This window comes from Lotus japonicus, chromosome 3, assembly GCF_012489685.1.
Source record: "Lotus japonicus ecotype B-129 chromosome 3, LjGifu_v1.2".
In the NCBI taxonomy this organism is placed as follows: Eukaryota; Viridiplantae; Streptophyta; class Magnoliopsida; order Fabales; family Fabaceae; genus Lotus; species Lotus japonicus.
Window position 1 is genome coordinate 37,754,619 of NC_080043.1, and position 22,448 is coordinate 37,777,066.

Below are 22,448 nucleotides of genomic sequence, written 5' to 3' on the forward strand. Positions count from 1 at the left end.
ACAGCCGCGACGCTATAACTGTGGCTTAAAACATACATGCCACGGTTTTCTTCACCCGTGACCATCAACCGTCCATAATTTTTGAACCGTGGCATATGCAGTACTTATGCCACGGTTTTCTGCCCGTTGAAGATAATAGCGTGGTCTAAAGCCGAAAATGTTGTAGTGTTATGATATTATTCAGGGGGAGAGTCCATATGAAAGGGGCATATTATTCACAAGCCTGTGGGAGGCACCAACACAATCTGACGCTTTGGCTTTTGGATGGAGGGTAATTCATGATCGAATCCAAACTAGAGTAGAATTGAGGAGAAGACAGGTCTGTCCTCAAGCAGGGGATGTGATGTGCCCGTTGTGCATGAATGATGAAAAGACCTCTGCACATCTTCTTTTTACTTAACCCTTTTCTTAGAATGTTTGGATGGATTGCAACAAATGGATATGCATTACTACAGTCTTACCAAAGGAGCGGGATGACCATTTTCTTCAACACATTCACAATTGCTGGAGTATGAAACAAAAGATGGGAATGTGGGCAATATGAATATCTATTATCTGATCTCTTTGGGCTCACAGGAATGCAATTATTTTTAAAGAAGGATCTGTGGATGTGGATAGAGTAATTGATACTGTCCAATTAAAATCCTGGACTTGGCTACTAGGACTTTTTTTGTTCTCTTTATGATTGGCAAATTTATCCATCTATTGCAACTAACACACTCTGATGTTGTACTGTGAACGTTGGTCCTTGGCTTTTGGACAAAAGACACTACACCAGAAAAAGGCTTTTACAGCGCTCTTATTACAGCGGTTCACGTGGCAGCCGCTGTAAAAATAAAAACACGAAGCAGTTTAGTGGCTTTAATAGCGGTTTAATAAGGAACCGCTGTAAAAGCATTGCCTATTAACAACGGTTTTCTCAGCAGGCGCTGTAAACACAAAAAAACGGAGGGTAATATGCTTTTATAGCGGTTTATATACTGAACCGCTGTAAAAAATAGGTTTCACTATTTACAGCGTTTATCAAACTAACCGCTATAAATATTAACGTAAATAATAAAAATCCTGAATTAATTCAAGTTCCGTAAAAAGGTAAGAGTCTTTCCACTAGGCTCGATTCTTTTTATGATAGCTTTCTACAATTTTTGGTATTAATATTAGTTTTAGTTGATTTCTTTAATAATGTGTTTAAAAAATGTTCCCAGTGAGATTCGAACCCGGGGCTGTAATACGCTTTTAGTCAGTTTATTCGATTTTTAAGTATAAGTATTGTTTTCCTAATTGATTTTGTAAAATTACATCTGTAACTGCAAACCCTTAGTTTTTACCAGTTAAACACTTTCACAGCCTCTGCTACCTCTCACGACTCTCGACCTCTGCTACTTCTCTCAAAGCTTCCGTTACCTCCTGCCTCCGTCGTCCTTGCCGCCACCGCCTCCGTCCCTTCCGCTGTCGCCGGCGCCTCCGCCTCCGTCCCTGCCGCGCCGCTGCCACTCTTGTTTTGGGTCGCTTCGTGCACGATTGGTTGCCCTGTTCTCATTAACAACGTTCCATTGTTCCTCTCCTCAAGCAATTATCCCCTTCCTCATAAGGTAATACTTTGATCTGATGCTATGATGTTCTTCATTTTTGTAACTGCAGCCTAGGGTTTGAGTTGGTTTTGCTGCTGTTAAATTTCCTGAACAGACTTTGTGATAGCTAATATTTCAGATTGGATGACAAAGAAGTTGGGATTATAACATATGGTTTTCTAGATTAATTTGGTAAACACTATTCTTTCTTTGGTCGGTCATCTTTACACTACTATGATTGAGTGCTATACCATGAATCAATAGTCACTCGCCAATGGGGTGGGTGCATAGTTTGGGAAACGAAAAAAAGAGTTTAAAATTAAAACCAATGTGTTAATCCCAGTTTTTGTGATTTTTTAAGGGAAGCAACAAAAGGGTGTGCTTTTCAAGCTGTATTTGTTCATTGTATATGCTTACAGAGTGAGGTCTTTGTTGCAATTATGTGGAGGATGAGCTGCCAAAAAAAAAATTTCCTGAAATTTTCTCCATAGTTTATGCTTGAATATCAATTAGGTAGCTTCAATTTTGCCCTCTAATCATTCACTGAAGTCTTCTATGTGGGGGGCATTTTTTTTTTGAAAAGAGAAACATATCATAGATTAAAATAAAGGTCAAGAGAACAAAAACTCTCCCTTGTGAGTTTTAGATAGTTCATAACAGAAACAGAAAACAGAAAGCAAGATAATACATAAAACAAGTACATAAAGCAAAGCTGCAAGAAACTAGAAGTAGCTAAGCAAGAGACAAAAGACTAGGACAATGAAAAGCAATCAGCAGTGAACATGATTTTCTTAAGATTAGCATCCAATAACCTTAGCAATCTTAGACAGAGGAAGCTTTGCATATCAAAGCTCACTTGGCATCAGTCAAGTAGGATAAGTCTACAACTCATAGCATCATAACTCCACTATAAAACCGAGGCAGCTAGACAAGGATTAGATATAACATCAAAATCATCCTCTCATAACAGAACAGAACTTGCCTTGGACCATAAAGAGATCAACACATTGGCCATCATCATTTATAAGGAGAAAATATCAAAATTAGACCTGCTGCAAAATGAGATTAATTCAGAATGTCTCACTCTCACCAAAATCCATATAATCGCCTCAACGAATTTGGATCATGTTTGCTAGTTGCTTATTGGTTTAGAGGGGGAAAAGGGTCTGGAATAGGGGCTGTACTTTTTTTTAGGTGAGCCAAATATATATAAGTATAGGTAGCACAAGAAGTGCCAATAAAATGTGTTGTACAGACCCAAAGGCCAAGTGAAAAAACAAGGTAACAGAACAGTAGGGAACGAGAGTAAAAACTCAAAAGGATGGAGGAAAACAAGCTCACATATAGACCAACAACAAGCACATGGGGGAAAGTTACACTAGCATAGGGGTAAATGGCAAAACCACGGACTGGATGGAGGAGGGAGTAGTTTATGCAGTAAAAAATTTCATTTCAGATGGAAGTGACAACCACATCCAGCTTTAATATTGTTTCATGCTTTCGTCTAACTTTTTTTTATGCCTTATCTTTCATGTTTTCGTCTAACTTTTTTTGTTAATTGTTGTTCATAATTAGTTTGGTAGATTGGGATAATATGGATCGAAAATGGATGTTTGCGAACCGTTTGTCGAATGAGTACGAGGGTGGTATTGATGCTTTTTCAGTCTGAAGGTTCATCGGTCAACTTCTGGTATGAGTGTACCCAAAGCAAAGCAAAATTATATTCTGTGGGATATCATTGAGGTATAATATTAACTCGTTATTACCGTTTAGTACGTTTATATACAGTGGTATTGATGCTAAGTGCTAACAATTTGGAGAAATTTTATAGTATTTAGGATTGAATGCTACCTGTCCTAATTTGTCATAAGTTTGTAGTGCTTTTGTTGTAACAAGACATTGTTTGCAAAACTGTCGCACTAATCTGTAAGTACTCGTAATCTTTGTGATATAGTAGCTGCTAAGTATCCTTTGCCTCGTGATATAGTTGACAACCTATAACTTGTAGCTAAGTTAATGTAAAATAGAGTAGTGTCTGTTTATAAACTTGTCTATTTATTTACATGAAGTTTTCTATATAGAACAAAGATATCTGAGTTTACAACATTCATTTAGTGTTTATTCTTTGGCTTTTGTAGTGCCTTCGTCAGACTAATAGTGTTGATTGCAGATATTATGTGATGAAGTTCATGAAAGGTATCATCACTCACCAACAACTTGTGATCCCAACGAAAGTAAGAAACTTTGATATGCGTTCGCATTGGATTTTAAAAGCTCTAATTGTAACTTAACTCTATTTTTATGTTGTTTTGTAGTATTTTGAAGATTGTCAGTTCGTTTCCTACAATGAAGAGCAATTGCGTGAAGTTAAAGATGAGTGGGCCGCTTATGTTTTTTACAATTGTTTTTAGTATTTAATCTATTGGATAATTATCTATGAGATGGTGATAGATGAAGTTAAGGCCGTGGTTGAGATACTATGCACTTTAGAAATTGCTTCGAATTTATGAAGCTTTTGATATTAGATATATTGGTTTTTATATGCTGAAGTTCAGAAAATGTTTATTTTATGGCAGAGTTGATATCCTGTGTGTAGAAAATGTTGATCTTTTTTGTTTGGAAGACTCAAATGGAAAGAGAGTCCTTATGATTTGGAGACTCAAGGCACATTTCTATTGCAGAAACTCATTTATGGGAGTTTTTTTTTGCTGTCATGGAATTACTGTCCATATGCTTGCTATAAGAACAGAGGTTCTGTTTACATGAGATGTTACTGTGCTTATATGCTATACCTTGTTTTAGCTTATGTTACTGTGCTATACCTTGTTTTAGCTTGGTGATGTGTATTGATTTTGCAGTGTTTCATAACTTTTGAAATGTGTACCCTTTCGGTTAAATTATGATCAATATATCTTCTTTTCAAAAACAAAAAAATGTTGATCTTTTGGCTGAACAGGAGCGGTAATTAATTCAACCAAAAAAAAAAAGACAAATTACAGCGGTCCCACCACGGAACCGTTGTAATATATTACCAATTACAGCGGTCAACGGGATGAAACCACTGTAAAAGAAGACTCAAGTACAACGGTTATTCTAGAGAACAACTGTTGTAGGTATGTATTTACAGCAGTTTTATTAAATCAACCGTTGTAAATAATGGACCTTTTACAACGGTTCGAACCGCTGTTAAGGCTTTTACAGCGGCGAGATCTACAACGGTTCTGGACTGCAGAAAACCGCTGTAAAAGGTCATTTTTAACCGCTGTAAAAGGCCATTTTTGGTGTAGTGAGATGGTTGTGATCGAAGGGCTTATTGGAAGTGGATCTTATCACATAGGCCACTTTTTCCTTGGTTGATGTTTATTACTTCTTGGAACCAACGTTTTGCTCTCTGCCCCTTGTAATATTGCTTTATTTTTGTTTTTATGTTTCTGCAACTCTTTTGTTGAGGTTTTTTCTCCTTATTCTCCCTTAATCTATCTTATCTTGTACTCTATGGTTTGAAGTACACCTAGTGCTTGTCAAAAAAAGGGGATATTATCTACAAAAAGACTCTTTTCAACCAAAAGTGTTCCTTCCAATGATGAAGTTGTAGGATGCCACAACCTGCAACACAAGATACCTTACGCGAAGTAGCTTGGCGTTATCGTCGATACCAAAGACTGTGTCCAGATCTACATATCCGCGTACCCAGACTTGCTCGCCCGAGAAGCCTACCAGCGTTCCTGTATAGGGCATCAAATCTTTGTCCGTCAATCCCAATTGATCAAAGGCATCGCCGTAGATGATGTCAGCGGAGCTTCCTTTGTCAAAAAGAACCCGCCGCACATTCAAACTGTTAATCCTTATCATTACAACCACAAGATCGTCTTTGTGTGTCTTTATCCCTTCGAAATCTGCCGACGATATCACAATATCTGGATGCTGGAAACTGAATGGAGTTTCATACTGTTGAACTAATGTCACTGCTCTCACGTGCCTTCGCCTTGCCGACGTTGTGTCTCCGTCCCCGCCGAAGCCACCCGCGATTGTGTTTATTGTCCCAACTGGCTCCTCAATGTCTTTATTAAAGGTTTCTTCCGCCCCCTTCTTCCTTGTTGCCAGTGTTTCTTCCGCCCCCTTTTTGTCAGCGGTTGGTGTACGTCGGCAGTCATCTCGCGTGCGTTCATCCCGCTCATGGCCTCCTTTATACCAGTTCCCTTGCGGCCGTTCTCCATTCCACAGATCGCCACAGTCGTTCATCTGCGATCATCCCGCTCGAATGAGCCTCTCAATCTCGTTCTTCAGGGTAAAGCAATCTCCCGTGTCGTGGCCCGCCGAACGGTGATACTAGCACCACTTCGTTTTATCCAACGCCGCTCGGGGCAGGTCCACCTCTTTCTCGCCTTCCTCAACCACGTGGGTTGCCTATCGCCACAGTCGTTCATCTGCGATCATCCCGCTCGAATGAGCCTCTCAATCTCGTTCTTCAGGGTAAAGCAATCTCCCGTGTCGTGGCCCGCCGAACGGTGATACTAGCACCACTTCGTTTTATCCAACGCCGCTCGGGGCAGGTCCACCTCTTTCTCGCCTTCCTCAACCACGTGGGTTGCCTTGACCTCTCGAAGCAACTCCGTCAAATGTGCATTTAGACTCCTCCCTGACTCTTCTCGCCGGCGAGGGTCAGCTTGATGCCACAGTCTGCGGCGCTCAAAATTTTCTCTCTTGGGGTACAATGGCTCCTTCGCAGCCTTCTCTTCTGTCCTCACCTTCCTGTCTCGCTTTTTGCTGCCATCTCCTATCTCCTTACTCCGTTTCTCTTCTGGCGAAGCATCCCCCTGTTCGCCGTCTTTCTCCTTTTTCGCACGCCTTCGCTTGAAAGCATCATCCTCCTCGTCCAGAATGTAGGTGTTTGCTCGCGTTCGGATCTCCGCCATAGACCGAGCCGGCTTGCGGCTCAACTTGCTATTCAGCTTCCCCGGCTGCAACCCGTTCTTGAAGGCACGCGCACAAGCGTGAGGCTCTGACTCCTCAATTTTTGCTGAAGCCGCGCTAAATCGTTTTACGTACTACTTCAGAGTCTCGCCCTCGGATTGGCGGACGTTATAGAGATCCTCGATTGTCACTTGCTTGGTTTTACTGGCGGAAAACTGGACAAGGAATTTTGATGAGAAGTCACGGAAATTAGTGATGGACTCTCGGGGTAGCGTGGTAAACCATGCCATGGCTGTGCCTTTGAACGTAGCTGGAAACATCGTGCACTTCACAGCGTCGGAAGCGGCACTGATCACCATCTTTGTATTGAAATATAACTGGTGCTCCTTAGGATCAGCTTTCCCGCTATAGGTTTCAAGGACAATATTCTTCATGTTATCTAGTATAGCGACCTCCCTCACTGCCGCTGAGAAGGGCTCGAATTCAGCTACGGCCTTCGCTTCGCTCTCCCCTTCATCCTGCTGCTCGGAACGATAATATTCTAGCTGTTCATGTAAATAATCGTTTCGTTGTCGTATATCGTCAACACTACAGATCAAGCGCCTCCATTCTTGATCGGAGATCGCTGCCTGAGGTGCCGGAGTCTCCTCCCTCGAAGCTCTGAGTGAGTGCGCTGGTGATCTCTGCTGCTCCGGTGAAGTTGGCGGAGAAGGTAACGGAGGCGGTGGAGAAGGAGGTGGAGGTGGTGGTGGAGTAGGAGTTAACTGATCAGTTTCTTCACGGCGAACTTGCTTGTGTCGCGGCCTGTCTCTCACGCGTCGTGGAGTCGAACCGCGCCGCCACTCCTGATCTTCGTCGCGTCGTTGACGACGTGTCTCCATTGATCTTGGTTAGTGAACCGGAGAACTTCAAGCGAAAAACTTAAAACTGAAGAAAATTCACACAGAGAATCAAACTTCTCTAAATCCAATTGCGATCCACGTAGTCCGGGAATCAAAATCTACCGTTCCCCATAGACGGCGCCAAATGTTCCTTCCAATCATGACGTTGTAGGATGCCACAAGCTGCAACACAAGATACCTTACGCGGAGTAGCTTGGCGTTATCGTCGATACCAAAGACTGTGTCCAGATCTACATATCCGCGTACCCAGACTTGCTCGCCCGAGAAGCCTACCAGCGTTCCTGTGTAGGGCATCAAATCAGTGTCTGTCAACCCCAATTGATCAAAGGCATTGCCGTAGATGATGTCAGCGGAGCTTGGCCGCACATTAAAACTGTTAATCCTTATCGTTACAACAACGAGATCGTCTTTGTGTGTTTTGATCCCTTCGAAATCCGCCGACGATATCACAATATCTGGATGTTGGAAACCACATGGAGTTTCATACTGTTGCACTGATGTCACTGCTCTCACGTGCTTTCGCCTTGCCGACGCTGTGTCTCCGCCCCTGCCGAAGCCACCCGCGATTGTGTTTATTGTCCCCACAGACGGCGCCAAATGTTCCTTCATGAACATTGAGATGAGGTATAGTATCTAAGGTGTAAGGAACGTGATGTGAGATTCCTAGAGTGAATGATAGCGTAACCGCTTAGAGAGAGAGTGTAACTGAATTTCAAGTTTGTTATTTCTCAAATGAGCTAAGAGTCCTTTACAATTGGTATCCCTCCCCTATTTATAGTTGGGGGAGTTGGGCTTAGCGCCTCTAATTCCTTCTTATGGGCCAGTTGGGCCTCCGGGATGAAGGCCCAAGTCCCTGGTCCGCTCCTCGCCTTAGGCCAACGCTCCTGGGCGAGGGACCCTGAGGTCTCGCCCAGTCCAAAAAGAGATTAATTTTCAACAAAATCAATTTGGAAATACTTTGCCTAGGTTCAATCCTGATTGATATCTAAAATATGGAAATTGGTCGGAATATAGCCAAAACGAAGATGCTACATTTTTCTTATGTTGTTATCTTTTGAGATCGGATACTAAAGAACATAAAGAAGGAGATGATGTATTTATAATAAAAGGTCTCACAAAATGGAAAAAGAGTGAGAGGTTTGATGTTCAAGTTGGAGATTCAAGTAGTCCTCGTAGTCAAGCTTGAAGGAACTGTTAGGATTTAATGAAACAATCACAACATATTGAAGTTTATTTGTGTAAACAATCTCTCCAAATTAAAGAAGACTACCAAACTCATTTGATTGCTTTAGTTGATTGCGTTCAGTTTTTATTGCGCCAAGGGTTAGCTTTTCATGTAATAATGAGTAAATTCTTTCAAGCAACAAGGGAAATTTTCTTGAGCTTATAGATTTTCTTTCCATCCATAGTGACATTATTCATCGAGTTTTGTAGAATGCTCGTGGTAATATCAAGTTAATAGCTCTTGCAATTAAACAAGATTTTGTTAGGGCCACTGCTAATGAGACCACTAAAGTTATACTTGATGATTTGGGAGATAATTTATTTGTGATTTTAATTGATGAATCTCGTGATATCTCAATTAATGAACAAATGGTTGTGGCTTTGCCTTATGTGAACAAGAAATGACAAGTTATAGATCGTCTTCTTGGTTTTGTTCAGGTTTTAAATACTAATGCTTTATCACGAAAATCAGCTTTGGAGTCATTATTTGCAAAACATGGGTTGAGCTTGTCAAGATTACGTGGACAAGGATGTGATGGAGCAAGTAATATGCAAGGTGAATATAATGGTCTCAAAAGTTTGATATTAAAATAGAATAGTTGTGCATTCTATATTCATTGCTTTGCTCATCAACTCCAATTAGCTTTTGTTACAGTGTTGCAGTAGCAGAAAAACATGTTGCAATTGCTTTCTTTTTTTGTACAATTGCTACTTTGTGCAATGTTGTTGGAGCTTCATGTAAGCGTCGAGATATGCTTCATGAAAGCCAATATGAGAAGCTGAAATGGGCATTGCACAATGGAGAGATCTCTAGTAGTCATGGATTGAATCAAGAAATTATGATCAAGAAGCTAGGAGATACTAGATTGGGCTCACATTATTGTGTTTTAATTAGTATAATTTCTTTGTTCTCTTCAATGATTGATGTGCTTGAAATTGTTGAGGAAGATGACATAAGTTTAGACCAAAAAGTTGAAGCATGTTCTTTGTTGAATTTGATGCAATGTTTTGAATTTGTTTTTATCTTGCACTTGATGAAGAACATTTAGGGATTACTAATGAGTTATCTCAAGCATTACAAAGAAGTTATCAAGATATTGTAAATGCTATGAAGTTAGTTATTGTGCCAAAGCAAAGGTTGCAAGTTATAAGGGATGATGGTTGACATTCTTTGCTTGATGAAGTTTCATTATTTTGTGAAACATACAATGCTGTCATTCCTAATATTACTCATACGTTTCAAACATAAGGAAGATATTGTAAATGCTATGAAGTTAGTTATTGTTTCTATTTGCATCAATTTCAAGTTGAATTATTTTTAAAGTTGATATGAGTAGCACAAGAAATGAGGTTTTGAATTGTGCCATCCAAAAACTTGGATTTCCAAACGATTGAAAGATTCATCATCTTTGTTGAAGTCATTTGGTATAACGGAAATGTATAGGCAGGGAAGTAGACGAAGTACACTAGCATTTTTATCCCGATTCACCCCCAGAACGATAGGGCTACATCCAGTCCTTGGAATCTCCAAGATTTCACCATCAAGTATCAAGGACTTTTCCATACAAGTATTATTTGGACCCTGCCTCTTCAGGCAACTTGAGTATTCTTTGGACCCAGCCTCTCCAGGAAAAATGAGTATTCTTTGTACCCTGCCTCTCTAGTCAAAACAAGCATTCTTTGGATGCTTCTTCTTCAGGAAATGTGAGTATTCGTAGGAATCCTCCTTACTGAGTATTATCAGGACTCCTCCTTTGACAACAAGTTTAAAGAACTTCTCCTCAAACGAGCCTTCTCAATATCATTTCATCTACAAATAATCTCTTCTAGAAAGAGTGATGGTATATACATTTAAGTTCATGAATCATAAAGTATTTTGTATGAGATTTGACTTTAGGAGTATCCTGTATGTTCTAATACATGAGAGAGTTACAAAGGATTTGACTCTTAGGAAAATCAACTCTCCATGTTGAAGTAGACGATAATTAATATCTACTCAGTAGAGTGTATCATCGACTTTTGAAGTAGTGGGCTTTGTATTCTTCAGCACAGTGGCTCCTTTACATGTGTGCCCAAAAGCTTGCTCTAATGAGCTGAAAAGCTTCGTCTTTGGACAGGCGCGCCAGCCTGGGGCGACGCACGAGCCAGGGAGTTGGGCCTGCTCCCTAAAGGCCCAACTGGCCCATTAGAAGAAGTTAAGGGCGCCAAGCCCAATCCTCGAATCTATAAATAGGGAGCGGTTACCAATTGTAAGGGACTCTTGGCTCCTTTGAGGAATAACAACTTGAAATTCAGTTACATTCTCTCTCTAAGTGGTTACGCTCTCACTCTCTCTAGATTCTCACTTCACGATCCTCTCACCATGGGTATCGTACCTCATCTCTATGTTCTTGGATAAAACATTTGGCGCCGTCTGTGGGGAACGGTAGACTTCGATTCCCGGACTACGTGGATTGTGATTTGGTTGAGAGAAGTTCAATTTTTCGTCCAATTCACTTCGGTTTTCTGGAATGTTGGTGTAATTCTTAGTTCGCTTGTGAAGTCTGATGGAGACACGTCGCCGGAGACGCGAGGAAAAGCAGGAGCAGCGGCGCGGTTCTCCACCGCGTCGCGTAAGAGGCGGGCCACAGCGGGAACAGGTCCGCCGCGACGAGTCCGAGCGATTGACTCCTCCTCCACCTCCACCACCTCCACCTCCTCCTTCTCCAACACCTCCTTTGCCTTCTCCGCCGTCCTCACAGGAGCAACAGAGGTCACCAACACACTCGCCAGGAGCCTCACGGGGAGAAACGCCGCCGCTACAAGCTCCGATAACCGGTCGAGATTGGCAACGTCTGATTCGAAGTGTCGATGACATTCGGCAGCGGAAGATTACTTACAGAAGCAGTTGGAGTATTATCGTGTCGAGCAACAAGACAGAGGAGAGCGGGAAGGCGAGGCCGTGGCGGAATTTGAGTCATTCTCAGCAGCGGTAAGGGAGGTGGTTATTCCAGATAACATGAAGAACCTCGTTCTGGAAGCATATAGTGGCAAGGCCGATCCCAAGGAGCGCATGCTGTATTTCAACACGAAGATGGTGATAAGTGCAGCTTCTGACGCGGTGAAATGTAGAATGTTCCCGTCAACTTTTAAAGGCACAGCGATGGCGTGGTTCACGACCTTGCCTCGCGGATCTATCACGAACTTTCGCGATTTCTCGTCAAAATTCCTTGTTCAGTTTTCCGCGAGGAAAAGCAAGCAAGTTACGATACAGGACTTATACAACGTGCGCCAGTCGGACGGGGAGACTCTAAATCAATACGTGAAACGATTCAGCGCAGCGTCTGTTAAAATTGAGGAGTCAGAACCGCACGCTTGTGCGCGTACTTTCAAGAACGGGTTACAACCAGGAAAGTTAAACTGTAAGCTGAGCCGAAAGCCAGCTTGGTCGATGGCGAAGATCCGTACGCGGGCAAACACTTACATTCTGGACGAGGAGGATGGTGCTTTCAAACGAAAACGTGCAAAAACGGAAAAAGAGGGCGATCAGAGAGATGCATCGTCGGAAGGAAAACCGAGTAAAGTCAGGGGAAAGGACTGCGAAGGAAAGCTTCGAGCGCCGTCGCCCGTGGCATCAGACCGACTCCCGCCGGCGTGAGGAGTCGGGGAAGAGTCTAAACGCGCATTTAACAGAATTACTTTGAGAGGTCAAGGCGACGCATGCGGTCGAGACGGGCGAGAAGGAGACCGACCCACCTCGAGTGGCGATGGACAAAATAAAGTGGTTCGAGTACCACTGCTCGGCGGGTCACGACACCGGAGACTGTTTCACTTTAAAGAACGAGATTGAAAGGTTAATTCGGGCGGGACACTCGCAGTTAAACGACCGTGGTGACCGTTGCGTGGCGAACGACAACAGGGGAATCAATACAAAGGGGACCGCTAGCAAGATGATCGCTGGCGGGATGATCGCCGTCATACACCGACTTCTGACAAGAAAGAAACACTGGCAACAAGGAAGAAGGGGGCGGAAGAGACCTTCAACAAAGATCTCGAGCCACCAGCCGGGACGATAAACACGATCGCTGGGGGTTTTGGTGGAGGTGGCAACACAGCTTCGGCGAGACGAAGGCATGTAAGGGCGGTGACGTCAGTACGAGAGTATGAAGCCCCATGTGGTTTCCATCACCCAGATATCGTGATATCATCAGCAGATTTTGAGGGATTCAAGACGCATATGGATGATCCGGTGGTGGTAATGGTAAGAATCAACAGCTTCAATGTGCGAAGGGTTCTTTTAGACCAGGGAAGTTCTGCGGACATTATCTACGGTGATGCATTTGATCAGCTGAGTTTGACAGACAAGGACTTGATGCCATATACTGGGACTTTGGTAGGTTTTTCAGGAGAACAGGTTTGGGTGCGCGGTTACATGGATTTCGATACGGTTTTTGGTGTTGATGAAAACGCCAAGCTTCTGTGGGTATGGTACTTGGTATTGCAGGTCGTGGCATCCTACAACGTCATTATTGGACGGAACACGCTTAACCGTCTTTGCGCGGTGATTTCGACGGCTCACCTGGCGGTGAAGTACCCTCTGATCTGTGGGAAGGTGGGAAAAATCGCAGTTGATCAGAGGAGAGCAAGGGAGTGTTATAACAACTGTCTTAGTTTATATGGAAAAAAGGGGGTCGGTGAGGGACACAGGTGCCACGAGATTGAGCTTTTGGGGGGCGAACAAGATGGTTAGGGCGTGCAGGATCAGGGGGAGGACGGACCAGGAAGGCTAGAGCAGATGATCGATCGGAAGATAGAAAGGCTGAGGAACAACCAAGGTCAAAGAAGGCCAGAGGACAGGACAAGAAGGGACGGACATTTCACAGATGCACAAGCGGAAGAGCGCTGGGCGAATGTAATAGCAGGTTTGGAGCAGTATAAGTTCAGCAGAGGCGTGCTCGCAATCGAACCCAGGCTCACGACCAATAAGGAAAGGCGCCTGGAAAAGCTGGTAGAGGACAATTTTGACGTCTTCAGTTGGAGTCAGAAGGACGCGGCGTTCTGGAGAACGCCTAGATTCAGGAGGCCAACTTTTTTGGGGACGGGCCGGAAAGTAAGAAAGGACAAGGGGGAAGCGGAGCAAATGACAGAGCAACAGGGTTTTCAACGCAGGGGTAGCGAGCGGAAGGTAGGGAAAATGAGCCCGGGTTGCCGTGGGGGCGACAATTGTTAAACCAAGGGCAACTAAGCGCAACAAGGGAAAAGGTAAGATAGGCGAGGACACGCGCTACTTTGGGGCGAGCTGGCGGAGGGACTGTTGGTCAATCTGCAAGTGCACATATATCTCCGGGTTTTAAATTATCGAACCATAGGGAATTGGAATGTGAATTCAGTTTAAGAGTCAAGTTCAAGGTTAAAAAGCGAGTAAAATTCAGTTTTTAAAATTGGTTGTTTCTTTGATTATGTAACAGATAATGAACAAGTAGTAAAGTGATCGAAATTCAGAAATGAGATTGCCTTGGGTTCTTGTTCAACTAATTCAGTTTTAGCAAACCTTCCTATCCAATAAATCCTGAGTCGCTCCTTGAAGTTATAGCCTAGATAGTCATCTATCGATGCCTCTTAAAGAAAACCCTTTCTATCCAAAAGATAGGTTCAATTCCTTGATAACCTAAGCATTTGATAGAAGCAATAAGCATACAATTCAGGCCAACCAACTCCAACTCTTCCTCTATTCCTAGCAGCAAGTATAGAAGGAGTAATCTCACAACAAGTCCCAATTCTATAGCAAACTATCGTTATGATTATAGAAAAGTAAGAAGCTAGCATGCATTCAAGCTTGAAAGATTAAGCATAGAAGTGAGATTCAAGGGTTTACTCAGAACATTACGAATATGAAAGGAATTAAAAGATAAAACATCCAAAGTCTTACAAAGAACCCAAAACAAAGGGGTTTTTAGCCAAGCATGGCTATGGAATCCATACAAGAAGATGAAGATAAAACCTGGAACATAAGGCCTAGAAAAAGTTCATCAAGCTCCAGAACTCAAACCCTCTCTTCTAACTTATTGAAATATGATAAAATGACAAAAGGTCCAAAAGAAATGACAAAAACTCAATTTATAGGCAATCTGGTCGCACCGGGGCGCTCAAGCGCTGCCCTGGGACGCCTGAGCGCCCAAGTGGCAGAAACAACCACAACGCTTCTGGAGGGCTGGCGCTGGAGTGCCAGCCTAGGACGCTGGAGCGCTAGCCTCTGCCCTGAAAGTCTTTTAATCTTCTTGTAACCCCCCTTTCAATGCATTAATAAATCTTTTATGCCATTTGCCCCTACCTCTTCATCAGTTTCAGTTGCACACTTGATGGCCAAGCTAAGGAAGAAACAACTAGAAGATCAAGTGATTAAAAGCACACAAGTCCTTATACTTAAAGCAAAAACAAATGCAATTCCTAAACTTACTTAAAATACAATAAAGGTCCCTATAAAACTACAAATTTACGAAAACAAAATAAAAACTCAAACAAAGGTAAAAATGCATGACAATGCATGAAACACTACATGAGACTCAATAAAATGACTCAAAACTAACAAAGGAATGACCCTAGAAACACCACTAAACTAGGGTCATCACACCACTATGCTCAACGACAGCTCGCCCTCGAGCGTCACTACGATCAGCTTGCCCTCAAGCTCAAAGAATTACTCCTAACACACATGCCAAAAGAGGGATACACAACTTCAGAAAACAGGGGGATCAAGTGACTACAGCTAGTTCCAAGAGAAAGATACAACAATCAACTTCATGCTACCCTTAGATAAAGAAGAATTAGAGTCCACCATGAGAAGCATTTAGAACTAACATCCTAGCATGAGACAATTGTTTAGTGCACTGAGCACACAAGCAAGTTCATAGGTTCTGGGAATCATTCACTCAATAGCAACTAAAGTTGACAATGCATTATTCAATGAGACTTCAAAAGGGTTGCAGTGTTGGCTAGGTAAAGCACAAGGCAGGTGGTCCCTAGAGGAAGACTAGGGCTGCACAAAATTTGAGTGTGGTCTTATTAGAAACCCCGGAGCTTTCAACAACAAACTTTTCTAGCGCAAGTCTCTTGACCCCCTTTTTCAACTTTCTTTTGTTTTTCTTTTTTTTTAACTCCAACTTGATTAGGAGTTTTTTCTTTTCTTTTTCATCTTCTGTTTTTTTTTTTTGGGGGCAAGAGACATTTCAAACTTTACCTAGCTCCAAAACAATTTAAAGACCACAACTCCCCATTTTTCCAACCAAACAAGCTATGAAGTCCAATAAAACCTACAAGTTATGAAGTCCAATAAAACCTACAAGTCTCAAGAATGCGATTCTCCCAGAGTATGCAAAGAATGAATTCAACACAGAACCAAGAAGTGCAAGTGAGTCAGGATCATCCAGGGAGATTATATAGTGAAGGGTCAAAGATGGACCCTTGTGGACTCACATCAACTCTATCCTCAAGACAACACTTAGAAGATCGAAGTCTCATCCTCTCTTTCCCAAACATGGCTAAGAAATCCATGCTAGAAAATAAAGTTAAAACCTGGAACATAAGGTCTAGGGAAAGCTCCCAAAGCTCCAGAACTCAAACTCTCTCTTCTAACTTATGAAAAAATGATAAAATGTCGAAAGGTACCAAGAGAAATGTCTAAAAATCATTTTATAGGCAAAACAGACGAGACTGGGCGCTCAGGCGCCAATTCAGAGTGCCTGAGTGCCAATTGCATGCAAAAACATGCTCTCTGGACCCAATTGGCGCCTAGGCGCCCATTCCCAGCGCCTAGGCGCTTAAGCTCGCATGAAAAGGGCTTTTTGGCTTCTGAAACTCCTCTTTTCAATCATCTTTAAGTCTCCATCAATTCCATGCTTATTGGCCTTCTTTCTTCTTCAGTTTCTGATCTGCAACCTTAACCAACAAGCCAAGGAAAATTCTAGAAGTTCAAAGAGCTTATTAGCACAAGAGATCCTTTAATTAACACAATAAAACCATGCAAGTCCTAAACTTTACTTAAAATGCAAGAAAACTACCTATAAAACTACTAAATTACCAAAACAAAATAAAGACTAAAGAAAAGATAAAAATGCATGAGAATGCATGAAACACTACATGATACTCAACAAAAAGACTCAAAACTATCAAAGAAATGACCCAAAAAACACGAGTAAAATAGGGTCATCACACCACTATACTCAACGGTAGCTCGTCCTCGAGCGTAAATAACACTCGCTTGCCCTCAAGCGCAAGAAATACTCCCAAACAAGTGCTCTCAACAAGGGATACTTCACAAAAACAGGGGGATAAAGGAATCACAGCTAGTTCCAAGAGAAGGACCCGACAACCTACCTCATGCATCTTTCGAAAAGTGAAGAGTGTAGAGTCTATTCATAAGAAACAAATAGAACTAAGAATCCTAGGATGAGATGTTAATTTAGTGCACTGAGCACACAAGCAAGTTCATAGTTCCTGAATGTCGTTCACTCAATAGCAACAAAGATTAAGCATGCAAATATTCAAAGAGACTTTTAAAAGGGTTGAAACAATGGCTTGGCAAAACATGATGGTGGTTGGTCCCTAAGGGAATTCTAGGCTTTCAAACACATTGAGTGTGGTCCTCTTCTAATAACCCCGGAGCTTACAACACACTTTTTTTTTTTGCACAAGTCTCTTGCACCCACCTTTTCAAACTTTTTTTTTTCTCTTTTTTCCCAACTCCAACTTTTGGTTAGGAGTTCTTTTTCTTCCCTTTTTTTCACTGATTTTTTTTCTTTTTGGGGCAAGAGACTATTTCTCATTTTTCCAGCTCCATACAACACAACAAGGACCATCACTCCCCAATATTCCAACCAAACATCCGTCCCAAAAACTCGGCTACAACAAATTCTCTAATAAGGCTCAAATGGGACAACTAAAGACAATGTTCAAACAACGAATTCAGAATCTCAAGAAATCCTACAAGTCTCAAGAATAAAGCAAGAATCACTAAGCATGCTATGAGCGAAATCAACGCAGAACCAAGAATTGCAAGTGAGTCAGGATCCTCCAGGGACATTTTATGGTGAAGGGTCAAAGATAGACCCTTAATGGACTCACCTCGACTCCTTTCTCAAGAAACACTCGGAAGACCGAAGTCTCCTCCTTCCTTCCCCAACATGTATTCACTCATCCCCAAAAACAAAACACAAGTATTCACAAAAAAAAAACATTTTCAAAACAGCACAAGTAGGGAAGCAAAACTATAGCTAAAGCATGTGAGTATAGGGAAGTAAATACCCAAAAAAAAAAAGACTCTAACTAAACAATGCATGACCAAATAGAAAATGAAAGCTACAAAGGAAAAATATGCAAGAATGCATGAGCTAAACTAAGGGAAATAGTATACCTCCTTTACCAATTACCATGGAGGCCTTAGATACACCTCCTTCTCCATAATTCAGGCTCTCATTTCCTGCAAAATGCAACAAACAAACAAGCAAACTAACACAAGACTTGGGTTGTCTCCCAAGCAGCCCTAAGTTATAGTCCTAGGTGGACTCTCCTTCCTTTGATGTTAGGAAGGAAATTCCTTACCATCAATCTTTCTTCCATATGTACAAGGTAGGAACCTTGCACAAAACTTTTGGAACATCTCCTCCCAAGATAGGGTATCCTCTAAACCATCGTACCAAATCCTTGCTCCCCCTTTCAAGGAGTGAGGGAAGAGCTTAATCTTGAGCTCATCACTAGTCACACCTTCCATCTTTACAAGGTGACTAGCTTGAGTGAATCGAGCCATGTGGTCTTGGAAATTCTCATCTTTAGACCCCCCATACTTGTTTTCACTAACAAGCTTGATGAGAGCTTGATTAAGCCCAACATCTTTTTCACTTACCTTGGGGGTCTCCCTTGAAGACCTGGACAAACTTTTGATCATATCACAAACAAAACCATCATTAATGTTAGTTTGCAAATTAGAATTGAAAACCGAAAATCTTACCTTGTCCTCACCAACTCTGAGAATGAGCTGACCCTTATCAACATCAATTTTAGCCCTACCAGTGGCTAAGAAGGGTCGGCCTAGAATGAGAGGAATCTTTGCATCCTCTTCCATGTCCAGCACCACAAAGTCCACAGGGAACACATACTTATCCACCTTCACCATAACATCGTCAATGATCCCATAAGGTGTTTTAAGGGATCGGTCCGCCATTTGTAAGGAAAGCATGGTCGGGGTGACCTCTCCTAAGTTCAGCCTTCTAAACATGCTAAGCGGCATCAAGTTGATGCTCGCTCCCAAATCACACAAGGCTTCAACAACAGTTAACCCCTCAATCTCCACTGGGATAGTGAAACTCCCAGGATCCCTTCTCTACTTAGGCATTTTCCTTTGCAAAATGGCACTACACTCCTCGGTCATCATAATAGTTTCATCAACCTCACTCAACTTCCTCCTCTTATTTAAAATGTCCTTCATGAACTTAGCATAGATAGGCATTTGCTCCAAGGCTTCAGAAAAAAGGAATATTGATGTGGAGTTTCTTAAAAACTTCCAAAAACTTAGAAAACTGTTTATCCAGATTTTTCTTGACCAAAGCCTTGGGGAATGGAATCTTACTATGTTCAGGAGAAGGAGTGCTCACAACTCTAGCTTTCACAGGTTCACTCACTCACTTCTCCGTAGCACCCTTATATTCTTCCTGTACTTTCTCATTTTTCTCTCCCTCATCTTGTTTCTTTGACTCGTGTAACACTCTCCCACTCCTAGTGGTAAAAACAACAAAATTCTCTTGTTTAGAAAAAATTAACGAATCGGGAGAAAACTTACCTTGAGGTATCTCGGCCATTTGCTTGACCAGCTAGCCAATTTGACTTTCCAAGTTCTTTATAGCCACCTCTTGGCTCTTGTAGTTGTTCTTCATGCGGTTGATGAAAGTCTCAACCAACTCCTCCAAACTCTTCTTGCCACCATCATTTTCACCAACTAGCTCTTGGACTTGTTGAGATAGTCCAGAGCTTTGACCTCGGAAACCTTGATTATTCATGGTACAAAATTTACTAACATGAGGCCCTCCAATAGCCACACATTCCACTTTGGCTACTGTAGCACCGACCAAATTGGTCGCCTTTATATGATTTTGAATCTCCGCCATTTGTTCGGAGATTTGCTTATTGGAGGCCAAGAGCTTGTCGTAAGCTTCCACTTCAAACTTAGTCCTTCGAGTTTGGCGATCATTTTCAGAGTTCATGGCTCTCGCTGCCATCTTTTCTATTAAGTCATACCCCGCTCGTGGGGGAAGAGCATCGAACTCCCCATTTGAAGCCGCATCTAGGCCAAACCTCCAAGAGTATTGTAGACCATCATAAAATGTTGCAACCAATTCAGCTTGGGTGAGATTGTGTTGAGGACATTTCCTCAATAGCTTCTTGAAGCGCTCCCAAGCTTTATAGAGATTTTCCTCAGTGGTTTGCACAAAATTCATAATGTCTTTTTTCAGCTTCCTCAAAAGAGCTCTTGGGAAGAACCTTGTTGTGAATTTTTCTGCTAGGTCTTCCCAAGTAGTGATACTCCCTTGAGGTTGTGAATTCAGCCATTCCTCCGCTGCATCCTTCAAAGAAAATGGAAACAAGCTCAACCTAATTGCATCCGTCGGAACATTGTTCACACGGTAAGTGTTGCAATTCCGGATGAACCTCTCCATGTGAGCATGTGGATCTTCCAAAGTACCTCCACCATATTGGTTTTGGCTCACCAAGTTGATGAATGCCGGTCTCAACTTAAAGTTTCCCACTCCCTCGGGAAAAGCAATGCTCCCGGGATAGTCATAACTCATGGAAGCCGAAGTGAGTTCCCGAAGAGACCGGTTGACATTCTCAACTTCTTGTTCACATAATCGAAGGGTGATCCCCTCTTGGATTCTCGCCTCGATATGGGCTTGCATCTCCTCCTCCGTCATATGGCCACCCATGACGGTGTCTCTCTCGAGAGCAACCTGAAAGTGTGACACTCAAACAGAGAAAGATTAGTAGCACCAATTCTAGACAAAGATAAAAACAAAAAATAAAACCACAAACTAAAAACTTAAACCAAAAACCACAAACAATTCCCCGGCAACGGCGCCAAAAACTTGTTGGTTCTTCTGCAAGTGTACAGAATCTACCCGGTTTTAATTTATCGAACCACAGGGAATTGGACTGCGAATTCGGTTTAAGAATCAAGTTCAAGGTTGGAAAGCAAGTAAAATTCAGTTTTAAAAATTGGTTGTTTCTTGGGTTGGCAAAAAGACAAGTAATCTAATAAATGAGTGATTGAAAATAGATATGAGATTGTCTTGGGTTCTTGTTCAACTAATTCAGTTTTAGCAAACCTTTCTATTCAATTAATCCGGAGTCTCTCCTTGATGTTCTAGCCTAGATAGTCATCTATCGATGCCTCGTAAAGAAAACCATTTCTAATCAAAAGATGGATTCAATTCCTTGATAACCTAAACATTTGTTAGAAGCACTAAGCATGCAATTCAGGCCAACAAACTCCAACCCTTCCTCTATTCCTAGCAGCAAGTATAGAAGAGGTAATCTCACAACAAGTCCCAATTCTATAACAAACTATCGTTATGATTATAGAAAAGTAGAAAGCTAGCATGCATACAAGCTTGAAAGATAAAGCATAGGAGTGAGATTCAAGGGTTTACTCAGAACATCATGAATAGAAAATGGTGAAAAGCTAAAACATTCAAAGTCTTACAAAGAACCCAAAGCAAAATGGGTTTTTAGCCAAACATGGCTAAGAAATCCATGCTAGAAAATAAAGTTAAAACCTGGAACATAAGGTCTAGGGAAAGCTCCTAAAGCTCCAGAACTCAAACTCTCTCTTCTAACTTATGAAAAAATGATAAAATGTCCAAAGGTACCAAGAGAAATGTCAAAATCATTTTATAGGCAAAACAGACGAGACTGGGCGCTCAGGCGCCAATTCAGAGTGCCTGAGCACCAATTGCATGCAAAAACATGCTCTCTGGACCCAATTGGCGCCTAGGCGCCCATTCCCAGCGCCTAGGTGCTTAAGCTCGCCTGAAAAGGGCTTTTTGGCTTCTGAAACTCCTCTTTTCAATCATCTTTAAGTCTCCATCAATTCCATGCTTATTGGCCTTCTTTCTTCTTCAGTTCCTGATCTGCAACCTTAACCAACAAGCCATGGAAAATTCTAGAAGTTCAAAGAGCTTATTAGCACAAGAGATCCTTTAATTAACACAATAAAACCATGCAAGTCCTAAACTTTACTTAAAATGCAAGAAAACTACCTATAAAACTACTAAATTACCAAAACAAAATAAAGACTAAAGAAAAGATAAAAATGCATGAGAATGCATGAAACACTACATTATACTCAACAAAAAGACTCAAAACTATCAAAGAAATGACCCTAAAAACACTACTAAAATAGGGTCATCAGCAGTCTCATAAGCTCGGAGTCGAAACTCATCAAGCTCATTCAATTGCAAGAGTCTCTTTTCGCTAGCAACTTTCCAATCAAAATTTAATTTCCTTATGGCCCAATAGGCCTTGTGTTCTAATTCCACCGGTAAGTGACACGCTTTCCCAAAAACTAGGTGGAAAGGAGAGGTACTAATCGGAGTTTTAAAAGCGGTTCGGTAAGCCCATAAGGCATCGTCAAGTTTCCTTGACCAATCCCTTCTGGAAGAATCTACGACTTTTTCAAGAATACGTTTCAACTCCCGATTAGAAATCTCAACTTGCCCACTAGTTTGAGGGTGATAGGGGGTAGACACTTTATGCTTAACACCATATTTTTCCAAGAGAGACTCGAAAGCTTTGTTGCAAAAGTGGGTACCCC

General features: G+C 41.9%; 1 long non-coding RNA gene and 1 other non-coding gene across 2 annotated transcripts; both read left to right on the forward strand.

The window, feature by feature from the left end:
- The first annotated feature begins 1,627 nt into the window (after nt 1-1,627).
- Nucleotides 1,628-4,143, forward strand: LOC130748966 (uncharacterized). The gene is made up of 4 exons (XR_009022808.1): nt 1,628-1,763; nt 3,147-3,314; nt 3,742-3,805; nt 3,887-4,143. It is a non-coding gene; the product is annotated as an uncharacterized LOC130748966 (long non-coding RNA).
- A 15,844-nt stretch (nt 4,144-19,987) lies between these two features.
- On the forward strand, nt 19,988-20,094 carry LOC130709584 (small nucleolar RNA R71). Its single transcript, XR_009010062.1, has one exon. It is a non-coding gene; the product is annotated as a small nucleolar RNA R71 (small nucleolar RNA).
- Nucleotides 20,095-22,448: the final 2,354 nt, after the last annotated feature.